The following is a 14,713-nucleotide window of genomic DNA, read 5'->3' as shown; positions in this document are numbered from 1 at the left end:
AGCAGAAGCCAAATGAAGGAAAGCTTCTTCCCTTAGTGCTGTACCCTGGTAAGGGCAAAAGCATCTTGCCACATTTAAATATAAAGGAGGTTGGTTGGTCCTATGGTCCACCGGAAAGTCCATTAGTATAGAAGAGAATGGGTCTTCATGGGCACATAGGGGTCTGTTTAAAGATCCAGGGGATTTCTCAATACAGAAGAGATGAAATTATATTCAGTATTATTTTATCATTACTGCATTATTGCATCTTATGGTTCTATTCCATGCTAAATTAAAGACAAACCCCTTGGCCTAAAGTTCAAGTATCTCCACAGTTATCTACAATATAAAAATATGACTTTAAGTTACAGACAGTTTGAAATGGCAACACATTAGAGCTGCTTCTTTAAAAAAAATGTACAATGTTACTGAATGTATCTGGGTGAATATGATAATTAAGCAAGATGTGAATTTGAGCATGTAAGAGCATGTATATGGGGTTTATTTCTTGAAGACATCAACTGACACTAAAGCCTAGAAAGGTATTTATACATTTTTAGCTCTGCTAATGACCAGTAGGTGACAGAAGGTAAACTTAAGACTCCCACAGAAGAGGCTGACACTGATAAATGAAAACGAGGTTAAACAGAATCATTATAAAAATCCCTCTGGTAAAACTTTAGAAAAACAGAAGTTAAAGCCAGATGCTTCTGTTACACAGTTCATCCAATTTAAGTCCACACAAGTATCAAAAATCTCTCTTCTAAGACTTCATCACAAATGAAGGTTTTGGGAGTGGCAGGAGAGGTGGTTAGCACTTGCCACTTCTGGGACATTTTGTATGAGGCCCCCCAAATCGTATAACTGGAGTTGTGGGAAGCCCCTGGAAACTGTCCTAGATATAAGGGTCTTAAGTCATATTCAGTACCATGATAGCACCATTGGGAAAATAACTTTTCAACTTTCCATATCTTGGAAATAATTGTGACACATGGTAAGCAGAAAGTGGGACACTTTCTGTGGGACACAGAACTACACTCCCCCTGTAGTTCTGTGTAGGAACTCCCCTATACACCCCCAAGAGTAACAGAGATTCCATTCCACTGTAACAGTGAAAATAAAGTGAAAACAATCATCAATATAATAGAGTAGTATTATCACTTACTACTCAAATGGTACCAGAGTATAAGAATTCACTTATATATCAGATCAGAATATGTACTCATTCAAGCATATATGACCTAACGCTACTTCTCTTTCAAATCTTAGAATATTTTTAATTTGTAAAGAATTGTGTCCATCCATCCTTAAAAAGTAAAGCTATGCTGGACATGAGGAAAGTAGCTTAACTGTTATTAGGATAGCTCTGAATAAAATCGTAGAGTAGGCAGAGCTTCTGTCTTCACTTCCAGCCTAGCTCTTTTACAATTTCCTGCTGGTCTCTACCCCTAATCTTTCAAGCACCTGGTCTCCTTGCATTCTTCTCTATCCTATCCCACATCCTAGCTTCTGATTTCATCCATGCTATTCTTGCTCCCAGAGAAGGATCTTCTACACATGGCAATAGTACATTACATTGTATACTCAACTTCGAGGGGAAAAGAATGACCATGGACAGGGTGGCTAGATATTTCCATCCTCTTCCATCAACAGTATTATGAAAGAAGTCGTGCCCCACTCATTCTTGGTCATGTCATTTGGGTTGGATAAACCATTCACAACTTTAGGGGTGAGCCGTATGATCGCCTTTTGTCATCTGGATCAAGTACCTATAGAAGGCCAAGTTTTCAGTGGAAATAAAGAGTTTAAGGACTGTGGACTTGGTTGGTTACTGCTAAAAAATGTGGGAAAAGAAAATGATGAGTTTAGAGCTTTAAATTCATAGCACAAGGTCTAGGGAATAAACGGAAAGCTTCCTTACACCTTGTAGCTAAATGGTTGAGATTTCTGAAAACAAACCCAAAGTCCAATCCTGCAGGTGGCTAAATTATAATGCACATAGAGTTCACAGCCCCAGATTCTCTTATGTTATAGAATTGATTAGAAAAGAGTGGGAACTATGAAAAGTGGAATGAGACTATCTGGAGAAGTCCTAGAGAAGCTGGGCACCTTGAACCTCCAAATTCTGCTGTGTCTCTTTTGCCAGGAGAAAAAGCCTATTTTCACTGTGGAAAGAGGTTAGACTCTTCTTGCCTAAAAAAACGTGTAATGACCTTTCCAAGAGAGTTACCTTGCAGGAAATCTTAATATTCTTCTTACTATTACTTCTTACCTATAACTATGTTAAAATCCGGGGCACTGAGAATAAAGTATGACCTGGGAGGAAGTGGCATACATAATATTGCAAAATTCTGGCAATATACACAAACTAAAACCTGAGTAATATGTATCATAATGGATTCTATCATAATGGAGTGCTTGGAATCAGGTAGAAGGAATGCACTATTGGCCAAGGCCAAACTTACTGATATAGGGTGATTAATGACAAATTTTGAATTTAATGTGTTATCTAAGGTAGTTTGGTTTGGCTCTATGGGTTCAATTGCTTGATTGAAATTTGGAGTTAAATGTGGTTATGCTGACTGAAGTTGAAAAACCAAAATTGCCCTGGTATTTTGCAGAGAAATGTATCAAATATTTAAGGACTACTGGATACTGCAGTGACTTTATAATGTGTGACTTCCTCTCCCATCAAATTATGTCCTCAAGGAAGGTCTGGAGGGCATTTCCTTTATAAAAGCTTTGAGAAGTAGACTGGTGAAGGGATCACCAGTATCCTTGAAGGCTTCTGTAATAGCTGTTTTCTGGAGGCCAGGGGTAACAGTGGGCAATGCTGCTATTAAAATAGGTTGCCTGAATCCTGTGTGGGAAGATGCAATCCCACTGTACCACAAGCCAAGTTCCAGGTCTTACTTGTCAAGAGTCAAAGAAGGTACAGTTACTATAACCGGAAGCAGACTATTTGACCATCAGTGATCTTTGGTCCTGGATAATTGATTGTGATGATTTTAGGTCTGAAATATATGATTGTAGTTTATTTGAATAATCAGAATGGCTCTGACAATTGAATAATGGTGGACAGAAATCTAACTTAAATCATCTCAATAGAGAGTCCTGGACCCTCAATCAATTCCCAGATTTGAGCCAATTTATAGATAAAATCTCCTTGAATGAAGGTAGGGCTGGGTTTCCTTGAGGAAGGACCCTTAGACATTCCCAAAGAATATCCCATAAAACTTCTTAGCCTTTCCCAAAGGAATTGTGGACACTTACCAATGTGAATGCATTGACGAAAGTGTAACACCCAGATCTGAGGGAATTATTGGACCCTGGGCACTAAACCAAAACTAACTTGGGGAACAAAACCTTAACAGTCAAGTTAGAAGCTTATGGAAGTCAGGAGACTAATAAGGTTTTGGTTCATGTCTGTCTTGTAGTGGCTCCAGTAGAACCTCTATCCACTCTAGTAATTTTTTTCAATTCCAGAAAACAGAACTGAAATAGACACACCTAACAATTGCCAGAATCCCCATAGTAGTTCGTTGACACACAGTGAGGCAAGAATTATAGTAGGAAAGGCCAAATGGAAACCTCTAGAATAGCACTGAATTATCATAAATTTAATCTGATGGTGACTCTTGTCACAGTGGCTATTCTACATGTGTTTCTTGACTACAATAAATCAACATAGTCTCTGGTTCCTGGTGTGCAGGTGTTAAACTGGTGAAGTCTTTTCCTCTGTACTTGCTAGAAACAATCAAAAGTAGTTTGCTTTCAACTCATTATCTCTCTGTCCAATTCAGTCTCCAGGCACTTTGATAACCTATCCATCCTATAGGATATGATACTGCTCAAATACAATGGCATCACACTAATTGAACCTTACTGGTAAGCAGAAACAGAAACACTGGTAAGTCACATGTGGGTCAGGGGTAGGAAGAAACCTCCGTGAAAATTCAAGGGTCTGACACTCCAGTGAAATTTCTAGGAGTCCCATAGTTTGGGGCATATCGAAATAGCCCTTCCATGGTTTAAAAATCCTCTCCAGTTACTAAGAAAGAGGCTTAATGGCATCTTTTCACTTCAGGGACATCATACTTTATTTGGGTATTCTATTACAAACCATTTACTGAAAAACCTGAAAGACTAAAATTTTTAAATGGACCCAAAGCAAAAAATAGCTCTGCAACAGGTAAAGGAGGCTGTACAGTTGTTCTGCCATTTGAGTCCTATGACCCCGCAGATCCCGTAATGTTTGAAATGTCTGGGCAGATAGGGATGCTGTATGGAGTCTTGGCCAGACCCTATAGGGAAAATGCATCAAAGAAATACATTTTACAGCATAGCTATGCTGTCATCTGCAGATAACTATTTCCCTTTTGAAAAATAGTTTATGGCTTACCAATGAGGGTAAACAGACACTGACTGCTTGGCCACTGGCCCTTGAGTTAGTATATTTTCTGAGCTGCCCATGACAAACTGGGAATTGTCTGATGCCCAAGTCATAGTAACAGTAACAACACCTCGTCAGGAAAACGTAGTAGAAAGGAAATCAGAGTTGGGAAGGTCATGAGGCACAAGTAACAACATCAAATGGCTCAGATTCCTTAAAAAGCAATTAATTAAAAGTCTACTACTTTCCCCACTATGTTCAGAACTCCTTGAAGCAGAGAATATGGAGTGTTCATCTCTTTATCTGTAATGCTTGAAAAATTCCCAGAAAATTTCAACATATTTTTATTGAATGTGTCCAAGCATGAAATAATTAGGGCCTAGTTAAGGAATGTGGGAACACAGCACAAAGGAATTGGTGGGTTAAATTAAATTAGCAAGAAAGTTGTACTGGGGGCAAAAAGCTGAGAGAACAGTTGAGGAACAATCAGGCAGCATGGGAAACATGGACAATGACAGTGAGAATTCTGATTTTTTTTGACTAAACCTGGGGTAGAAAATGACATTTTATTGGTGGATATAAACAGAAATTTCAGAAAAAGAAGTTTCAGAATGATGCAATGAAGTATAGTGTCTGTGAATATAAGATATAAGGAGCTCTTCAAGGCAATTAGTATCCCGATGAAATAGTAGGTCCTCCAGAAAGGATCATAATCATATTAAAGGGGGTCATGGAGAAGAAGCAAGTAAAGAAGAAAATTCAAGAGCAAATAAGGGGGAGAAATGGAGAAACAAGAATAATGTAGTTGTGTCAAAGTGGGTAGGTCTAACAATACTGTCAAATATGCAATAAAGAGGGATAAGAATAGGCTCTTGCTTTAGGTGTCTTTGTCTTTAGTCACTTTTTAATTGGAATGATTTCAGTAACATGGAAACAGTGTAAACCACAATAGAGAGCCACAAAATTTGAAAAATAAATAGAGAAAGGCTGCAGGATATTCTATTTGATCAAGTTGAAGCAAAGAGAGGAAGGGGAAGCATTCAGGGTGAGTATACACTGGGCAGAGGACATACCTCCCCATGTTTGAATATGGCAGGGCTGGAAGCAATGGGAAAGAGGTGAACAATGAAAGAGAAAGCATGGGCTCAAGGCTGAGGCAGGTGGATGGCTGAAGAATAGGTATGTCTGTGGAGAACAGCTGATTTATGATTATGATATTGGAAGACGGGGGAAAGTGAAAAAAGATTAGGTGCCAAAATCAGTGATGTTTTCCCAAAAGTCCACCTCACAGGGCCTGGGAAGAAATGATCAATGGGGAATAATAGATTTTTAAAACTATGAATGCTCATTAGTGATAAATAAAGGAGCAATAAAAAGCTGAAGATCATAGAAAAATATGCATTGTTTCACCTTGATTTGACTTGTCAGTCTTATAAACTTTCGTTGTAATTGTATCCCAAGTAGACAGAACTCCACTTGATTATAGTCATGCATTTGGGATTAGTGAATATTTAACAATAAATTTTATCATGACTTAGGTGCTAAATTTTGCTCTGTATTCAATAACATCAATTATGAAATGTAATGTTCCAGATTCTAGTTCAGTAGCAGGGAGCATGCACATTAATGGAATCTTTAAAAGCCTATATATATAAATTCCAAATGCAAATATGAAAATCATATATATTATACAATCTTAGGTTTGAAAGATATAGAAAGATTTAAGAAGTCCTTTTTCTCTTGCCCACTGAGGGCTATGAGATTAAACAAAGTTGTGGAGGCTTCCCATTGAAATGAAGCTTATTACCTTGAATATTTTCCTCCTACTCCACTACTCCTATTTTCATTCTAAAAACTCAATATAGTCTTAACATATTTTGAGTTTATCTGTGCATTACTTTATTTTCCCCATCTTGTTTAAGAATTCTGAGGGAATAGGAGAGGAGAAGTACCCTTCAGATACCCACACTAATGCTGCTTCCATGGAATCACATTCAATTAATTGGCACCTGACCCCAGACCTAGGAGCATCCTCCTGAAAAAAATGTAGTTAAAAAATGTTCAATAAGCATGTTCAGTGATAGATGTTCAAGTGCTGATTTTCAAGACCAGTTTTTCTATACCTATTAGCCTACCAGTTTTGTGGTTCTCTTTGTTTACCATCAGGAGAGAGCAGTCATAAACATAGCTAGTCATTAGGAGCTTGGGTGGTTTTAATAAAATGAAAATTGCCTTGTTTCTATTATTGATGATCTCTCTCTTCCTTTGCTTGTATTGAATAGCAACTACTAAATGGGTTCATAATACTAATTCTTTGCTGAGTTCTCTGAGGTTGCAAGGAAAAGACATGCCAGGTTAGATGATATGGTGTTATTATAAGGATGGCTCTAGAAATAAAGAAGCATGGGAAGCCATCTCACCAGCTATACTCCAGTTCAGAAGTGCATCACCTCTAGGGATGGGATTGCATTTCATTCCATGAAAAATAAGCAAGGGCCCATTTTCATCAGGATTTTTCAGACTAAGGCCCAAGAACCCACCTCCTATTGGGGTATCTTCACATTAATGAGACAATCCAGTATGGAACATCCCAGTTGGGCTGAGTATTGCACCAAGCCATCTCAGTAGGAGAGAGCACACCTTACATCCATGAGATGGCATATCTTATGTCTATACTTTATGTCCAAGTTTATTTCATGCAGGGTACCTATAGCTGGATCCTTATAGCTATTTCATATTTTGTACCTACTATAAACCATAGTAGCTTAAAACAGAAGTTCATTTCCTTATAACGGGTCTGAAGGGCATCCTTGTCCGCAATTCATCTCTGGTATCATTGCTTCTGTAGGTAAGTACTGTCTAAATAGTAAAACATTGGATCTCAAGTGTATGTAAGATTAACCTGTAATGCTTATTTAAAATGTAGGTGATTAAATAAATTTAGAGGGAGTTGGTGCTCTCATTTTTTTTTAGAGAGAGAGAGGGAGTGCCTGAAAGGGAAAGGGGAACTGGGAGACAGAGAGAGAGAGAGAGAGAGAGAGAGAGAGAGAATCCCAAGCAGGCTGCATCCTCAGCACACAGCCAGATGTGGGGCTCAATCCCATGACCTTGGTATCATGACCTGAGCTGAAATCAAGAGTCAGACACTCCACTGAATGAGCCACCCAGGTGCCATACATGCTTCCATTTTAAAAAGCACCTTTTGTGTTTCTGATGAAAGTGGTAGAGGATCGCACTTTGGGAAATTCTGTACAGAGAATGTCTTCTCAGCCTGCTTTGCTTTTTCCAGACTGAGTCACTTGAGGCTATTCAGGGTCTTACCAGGTCACATAATCTTGCACTCAGGTTCTTTAAAGACTAAATGTTTGAGATTCAGACCAAGATACCCATAGAGCAAGAAGAGAACTCATTAGGGACAAAGGTAGTTTTAGAAGTTACATATGACATGAAAATAAGAAAAAAATACTGTATCAGGAATTATTCTGTGCAAAATGCCTGTAATTCACCACCATTATCACTTCCACAGTTAGACGCTGTTAGAACGGAGGCTATTAGAAGACTCCACCCAGCTGGGTTTGGAAACTTGATTAGATCATGGTTCGGTGGCAGATGGTAGCTGGAAAAATAATGCAAAGCACAACTAAATGATAGCAGGAAATGAGGATCCACATTGAGAGGGAACACACCATAATCTTTAACTAATGACAAATTAAGTTCAGTTAACTAAGCTCGTCCAAGCCTTCAGTACCGTGTAGTGTGAGATTTTAGAAAAACATCTCTGCTAAACATGAACAAACCATTCTTTTATAGACAACTTAATCATTTATCTTCTTATATTGGCAGCTAGATAATTTCATTACCAAGCTTTCCTTGAAATACTTTTTAATTGATTACTTCTATGTAACAGGTATTTATGAATAAGTTTGGAAAGATACGTAAAACACCATTGGGAAGTTCTGTTGCTGGGTTTGCAATGTGAAGTTTATAAACTATTTTATTCAGAAGCAGTAGAGGCCAAGTTTCCTCTACATGTACCTCCCTCAAAAAGATTAAATGGGTAATACTTCTAAAATATTATGAGAGATTTAATTAAAACTACATAATCCAGCATATAGGATTAGAGAAGCACTGTTAACTAGCAAGAAAGGAAATACGGGCTCTGAAGGAAAAATCACAAAGCCTTAGCACGACAGAAGCTGAGGTAGGTTAAGAACTAAGACAGGAGAAGGGGCCATATAATGGAGTGGTTGAGAGCATGGACCTTCTCTCCCTCTCTCTCTGTCTCTCTCTCTGTCTTTGTTGTTGTTGTTATTGTTGTTGTTGCCTACATTAGGAATCCTAACCTTCTCTATCTATAAAGACAGGATAATAACAATATCTGTTTCACAAGACTGTTGCAGAGTCAATGAGTTACCATAGGTAAAGGACTTAGGACAGTGCCTGCACATAGCAAGTTCCAAGTAGCCCTAACTCTTGGCTCTTATTATTAACCAGAGGAGATTAGAGGAGATTCACACCACTCTAAGACAGAAGGGTTAAAATAATAACACCTTCCCCATAGGTAAGCCAAATCCCTTCCTCTCTTTCAATTTAAACTCATATTCTCTTACTGTGTCATTCATGGCAGCAGGGAATAGTTGGACACTCTCCTCTGCATGATGACCCTTCATACTCTGAATGATTTCATGTATTCGGAAACATTTGTGGATGTAGAGCTCTTCAGGGAAAAGCGTGTCCCAATCTAATTTCACAAAGTAATGTCTGGAAGGAAACGATCAATGAGGTTAGTCTAAATCAAAGCACTTTAGAGAAAGTCTTTTAATCCATCTTTAGACCAGTAAAGCATGGATAGAGAAACACTGATGTCCAAAAGAGTTCTTTATATCTCTACTTCCTAGTACATTTTGAGGCTAAAATTAAAGGTTAGGGAAAGATTTAATCGATTAAATCAGAATAATGTGGAGTCTGTTTCCACATTACAATATCAGAATATTTATTTTGAATCTTGAGGTTTATAACATGATTTTGGTTTATCCTAATCTTGGTTTTAGTCTCCTATTTGAAGTAACAACTGGAAAGCAGAGGATCCTATTTACACATATTCAGATTTTCACAAAACCTAGCAAATGGTTTACCTATTACAAGTATTCATTAAGCATTAGTGCTCAATGAGTCCATAGTAGTCAAGTTAGAAATTTAGGAGCTAACAATCATTTCTGAGTTCTGTTTATTAAAATTAATAGCAACCAGGGAACATCACACCATGAGGTAAATGCTCAATAAATATATGTTGCTTCAAGCAGTGCAGACAAACAGTAAATGAAATGTCAAGCTCACTTTCTTTAATGAGTGCTGAGGGTGCTCATAGGCCAGTTGGGGGATTCATGGGTGAGGTGAGCCCAATGTCTCATGGGTGGAGTTCTTGATGGGAATCTCTGATTCACTTAGTGGGATCCACGTTCCTTTAATGTCCTCTGAGAGTCCTATCTTCCACTCTCTCAGCCTTCTCCCTCTATCTCCACGTGCAACTCATGATTCCGTGCTTCATATATGGTGAGAAGGAAATGGGTCTCTGGAGCAACATCCCACAGGGCTGGGGAAGCTTGGTTGTCAGCCACATGTAATCACTCTCCCCCATGAGAGAGATCACAGGCCAGTAAGGTCTCACTTGGCACTGAGCCATGCCCCTTGTAGGGGAAGGGTAATGCAGATAAAGTCAAACTGTTCCTCTGACTCCAGTGCATCCAAATTCGTACTTTCTTTTTCCTTTAGTGGTGGGCTAGAGCTTCTTCACTGAAAACCTGGACTTCCACATAGGTTCTTGCATCCATGGGTGATCGTCTAAGTCCACAGCAAAGAAGGGCTGGAGCCAGCTCACAGGCCACTGCAGAGTCCACAGACAGGACCAAGGTCTATGTACCTATTACTTAACACATGGGTGGGCAAGACTCCTCAGGTTTTTTGGTATATTGTGCTGTATCCCACAGTTCCCACAAATACATTCGGTCTATGGATTGATGCCAAACTGTTGTGAATGCAGGATACAACAAGGGACATCTTATTCGGCCATGTTGCTGATGTCACATATGAACATATACTTAACTCATACAGATTCTTCCCTGAGAAATGTACTTTGATCCTGTATTACATTGTCTGTCACCTGTCACCATCGACCCAATACTACACTCAGGCCTTCCCAGACTTCTTTTCATTTTCATTAAGTTTTGAGGTTGTTTCATTAGGTTACTTTAGTCCCAATAAGAAATAAATCAGAGCTTTTGACACCGCAGGCCCAGGGCTCTTCCTTTCAAGTAGTATCAGGGTATGTTCTATACATTAAACATTAATACGTGTAATCCTTCTGTTGTTTCCCACAAGACAGAATTGAATGATATAATATATTCAGGCTGATTTTTTTTCCTAAAAAGTCTAAAATGTTTTTCAATGCTTTTTTATCACTCCTGTCATATCTTCCATATGTACTTGGGAAATGGGCAAAGAGCTTTAGAGTACTCAAGATCATGCGATGAGAAACTAAAAATTAGAATCTTTGACTATAAGCTATTTGAAATACAGCTTTGCAATAATCTTCCAGTAATCACAAGAGCTTAAGATTGCATTTTGAATTCTTTTAAATATCAGCTTATTTTATATTTCATGTTCTGTAGGATTTTACTTGGCTTTTACTCATGTTCATTTTCACCTTTTTTTTTCATCTTCTATATTTAAAGTCTAGGCAATTTCTTACTAAATTGTCATTTCCAGGTGAGGTTGGTGAGTGACTGCTGATGACATTTAAACTGTGAATTCATAAACATCCAAAATATTCCTCACTTGCATGAACTTTTCATTCTTTTAAATTAAAATATTTAGACTCCATAAACCTGCCATTAAAATTCAAATGTGATACTTGGAATAAGTAATATTTTAAGTCATTATCACTAACACGTTTTGTAATCAAATTAGTTGATATACATAGTTCATTGAATTTCAAGTAGATACTCTTTATAACTAATTCAATTCTGCTGTTCATAGATTTATTATTTTTGAGTGCTATTTATTAAGAGAACTGTATTTTAGCTTTTGACCAGGTTAGAGTAGGTTAATATACAATTCCTTATAGGTTAATGAATACTTATTTCAGTGATAGAAATTTTTTAAATAAAATAAGAGATTGCGATGAGGAGGCAGAGAATTAGCATAGACTTCAATGCTACTTACAAAATAAATGTTATATGAACTAAAAAAGTTGATGGGTTCAAGGATCCAACACTATAACCTAAAATGGAAATTTAATAATAAACTCTTGTCAGCAGTTACAAATTACTCAAGTAAAGAATGAATTTGTAGAAAGAAAGCAACTCACAAAGGAAAAAACATGAGCAACAAATGTTTAAAATCTTTGACTAAATATTTAAAAATAAAATGTACATTAAAACAACAATAGGGGCGCCTGGGTGGCGCAGTCGGTTAAGCGTCCGACTTCAGCCAGGTCACGATCTCGCGGTCCGTGAGTTCGAGCCCCGCGTCAGGCTCTGGGCTGATGGCTCAGAGCCTGGAGCCTGTTTCCGATTCTGTGTCTCCCTCTCTCTCTGCCCCTCCCCCGTTCATGCTCTGTCTCTCTCTGTCCCAAAAATAAATAAAAAAACGTTGAAGAAAAAAAAAAAATTATAAAAAAAACACAACAATATAACAGGATTTTATTTTGTTTTGTTTTTACCTCCCAAATTGTCCTATTTTAAAAATTGATAACAACAACTGTGTTAGGAGTACAAAAAGAAAAAAAAAAACCAGGCAATCCCTCATATTCATAGCAGCAATGTTAATTGATATAGCCTTTCCAGCAATTGGGTGACATATATGCAAATTTTCTGGCAATTAAAAAATATATACCAAATATCTTGAAATATATGTTTGTCAACTTAGAAAAGCCTCTTCTAAAAAGTTGTTTGGAGAAAATATTTATTGGTATCTGCAAAAATACAGCTGCATTATTAAGGGCTGTAAAGGTCCAATAATCAGGGTTAAGTAATTGTGTTTCACAAACTGATGTGTAAAGTTATTCAAAATTATCATTAATCAGAAAGCCCATTTTTGTAAAAGAGATATACATGCATATATAAATATAAATAGTCATAATTTCTGAGATATATACCAGGGAACTTGTGTGATATCAACTTTTTATTTTTTACTATTTTATTATTTCTATTTTACTATTCTATTTTGTGCATCTATATTTATAATTTTTGTCCAATGATCATGTATTTAACAAAGTTTTTAAAAATAATCTAATAATTGTTTTACATACGCCTCAAATATATAACCCCCCAAAATCTCCTTAAGCTGTAATCCTTTTTAATGAAAGAAAATTGGGAAATGTATAAAAACCTGTTGAGCCATATACTCAGCACCATCCCCATCTCTGACAACTGCCCTTCTTCACCCCAGTGAGAGAGCCCGACAGCTCTTATTTTTTTGTTTATTTATTTACTTTGAAGAGAGAGAGAGAGAGAGAGAGAGAGAGAGAGAGAGAGAGAGAATCCCAAGCAGGCTCCTTGCTGTCAATGCAGAGCTTGATGTGGGGCTTGATCCCACAAACCATTAGATCATAACTTGAGCTGAAATCAAGAGTCTGAGGCTCAAACTACTGGGCCACCCAGCTGCCACCCCCCCCACATAGCTGTGTTTTAATGGCTAATGCCACTGGAACCAGATATGGACATTTGTACAAACGAGGCCACTCAAGGTCTCTCCCTTTATCTGGAACTGGAATTCAGATTGGCTAGTAAGCAACACCTGAACTGAAAACAAATAAACCCAGAGGTATGGGATGTTGTAAGAGAAAGGTAGAAAAAATTAGCCTCCTAGAGACAGAAGGAAAGTGAGGGAAGAATAGAGAAGAGACAGACTGTGGAGTTACCAGGAAGACAACATGGAGTAATCCTAGTTCTAAGGTTCTTTTCTGAAGCTTACCAGGCCTGATTGCACTTCCTGTCTCAGGATTCCAGGAGCAACATATATTCTATGATAAAGTCTATTTCTTCTTAAACGAGTTCAAGTAAGTTTCTGTTATTTTCAAAGAAAAAGCACAGATTAAGAAATAGTCTATCAGTTAAGAAAGCAGAAGTCATACCAACTATTTTAACTAGAAAATTTAATAGAAGGAATTGATTTAACAGTTACTAGAGGATCAAAGAGAGAAAAAAGGAAACACTGAAGTATCGTTGAGGTAGCAACCACAGTAGGAAGCTGCCACCTGTAGGGCTGGCATAATAAGGAGAAGAAAGTAGGAATACTGTAAAACCTAGGAGTTTGAAAGCAGGCTGCCTAGCTGGCGCTTGTAACTCAATGATCGTGGAGAAGAGGCCCCAAGAACCTGGGACTCAGGTATCCAAGAAGAGGATGCCAGCCAGCTGGTGCTGGTCTTTCTGAGAAGGCAAAATGAGAGTGGCTGTGGAAGTTTGAGGGAAAGAAGTAGAAACTAGAACCAACTGCTACTGTTATTTATTGTCACTTCCAGGGCAAAAAAAAAAAAAAAAACACTTCTGGGGTGATGTTGACAGTGACAGGAAACAAAACGGGAAAGAACACATCCCTTTTTCCTTCTTCGGCCTCCAGTATTCCTTTAGAATTCTCTATTGCCAAAGTCTAAGACAGAGGCACCTGGCAAAGTGGAAATGTGTATGGTTTGCATAGTCCCAGCCCTAGTAATACAAAGCAGAACAGAAAAGAGTAGGTTTGAAACAACAAGAAAATGGCTTAATAACAAGTAAATATGGCAGAAGTAAATTTTATGTTACTTCTTAATTCTATGTTTATGCCAAATACAATCTAAAAATACTTTCAAAATGAATGAAAAACACTGTAGAGAAACCATAGAAACCATTCAGTAGATAAATTAGCAAATTCAGGGGAAATTTGCTATTTTGGCAGTCTGTGTTCTGCTAAAAAAAGTCTTTTAATTAGCTTTGTTTAGTCCTACATACAATTAAGTTTGTGAATTTAGAAGCAATCTTATATGTGTCAGTTGGACAAAAATGAGAAATTGTTAGCATCTTTTTTGTTGAAAAATGTTGAATTCCGATAGTACCAAAACCTAATACAAGAAATAATTGGAAGACAAAAATTTAAATGGGAACCATATGAGGTGATGAATTTGTTAATTAGCTTGATTGTGGTAATCACTTTACAATGTATGCTTATATCAAAACATCACATTGTACACCCTAAATATATGCATTTATTCGTCAAAAAAGAATAGAAAAATTAAATAATCTTAAATTAAGGAAATTAAGTCAATTATTTTTATCAAACAAATAAAATCACATCTCAAAAACTTCA

General features: G+C 37.4%; 1 long non-coding RNA gene across 1 annotated transcript; it reads right to left on the bottom strand.

The window, feature by feature from the left end:
* Window positions 1-7,849: 7,849 nt before the first annotated feature.
* LOC123384006 lies at window positions 7,850-13,818 on the bottom strand. Its single transcript, XR_006594477.1, has 3 exons — window positions 13,346-13,818; window positions 8,983-9,133; window positions 7,850-7,988 (listed from the first exon to the last, which is right to left on the bottom strand). It is a non-coding gene; the product is annotated as an uncharacterized LOC123384006 (long non-coding RNA).
* Between the last annotated feature and the right edge of the window lie 895 nt (window positions 13,819-14,713).

The sequence above is a fragment of the Felis catus genome, chromosome A2, assembly GCF_018350175.1.
Source record: "Felis catus isolate Fca126 chromosome A2, F.catus_Fca126_mat1.0, whole genome shotgun sequence".
NCBI classification, from domain to species: Eukaryota; Metazoa; Chordata; class Mammalia; order Carnivora; family Felidae; genus Felis; species Felis catus.
The sequence above is the reverse complement of the archived record's forward strand: the minus strand, read 5'-3'. Positions and strand labels throughout refer to the sequence as shown.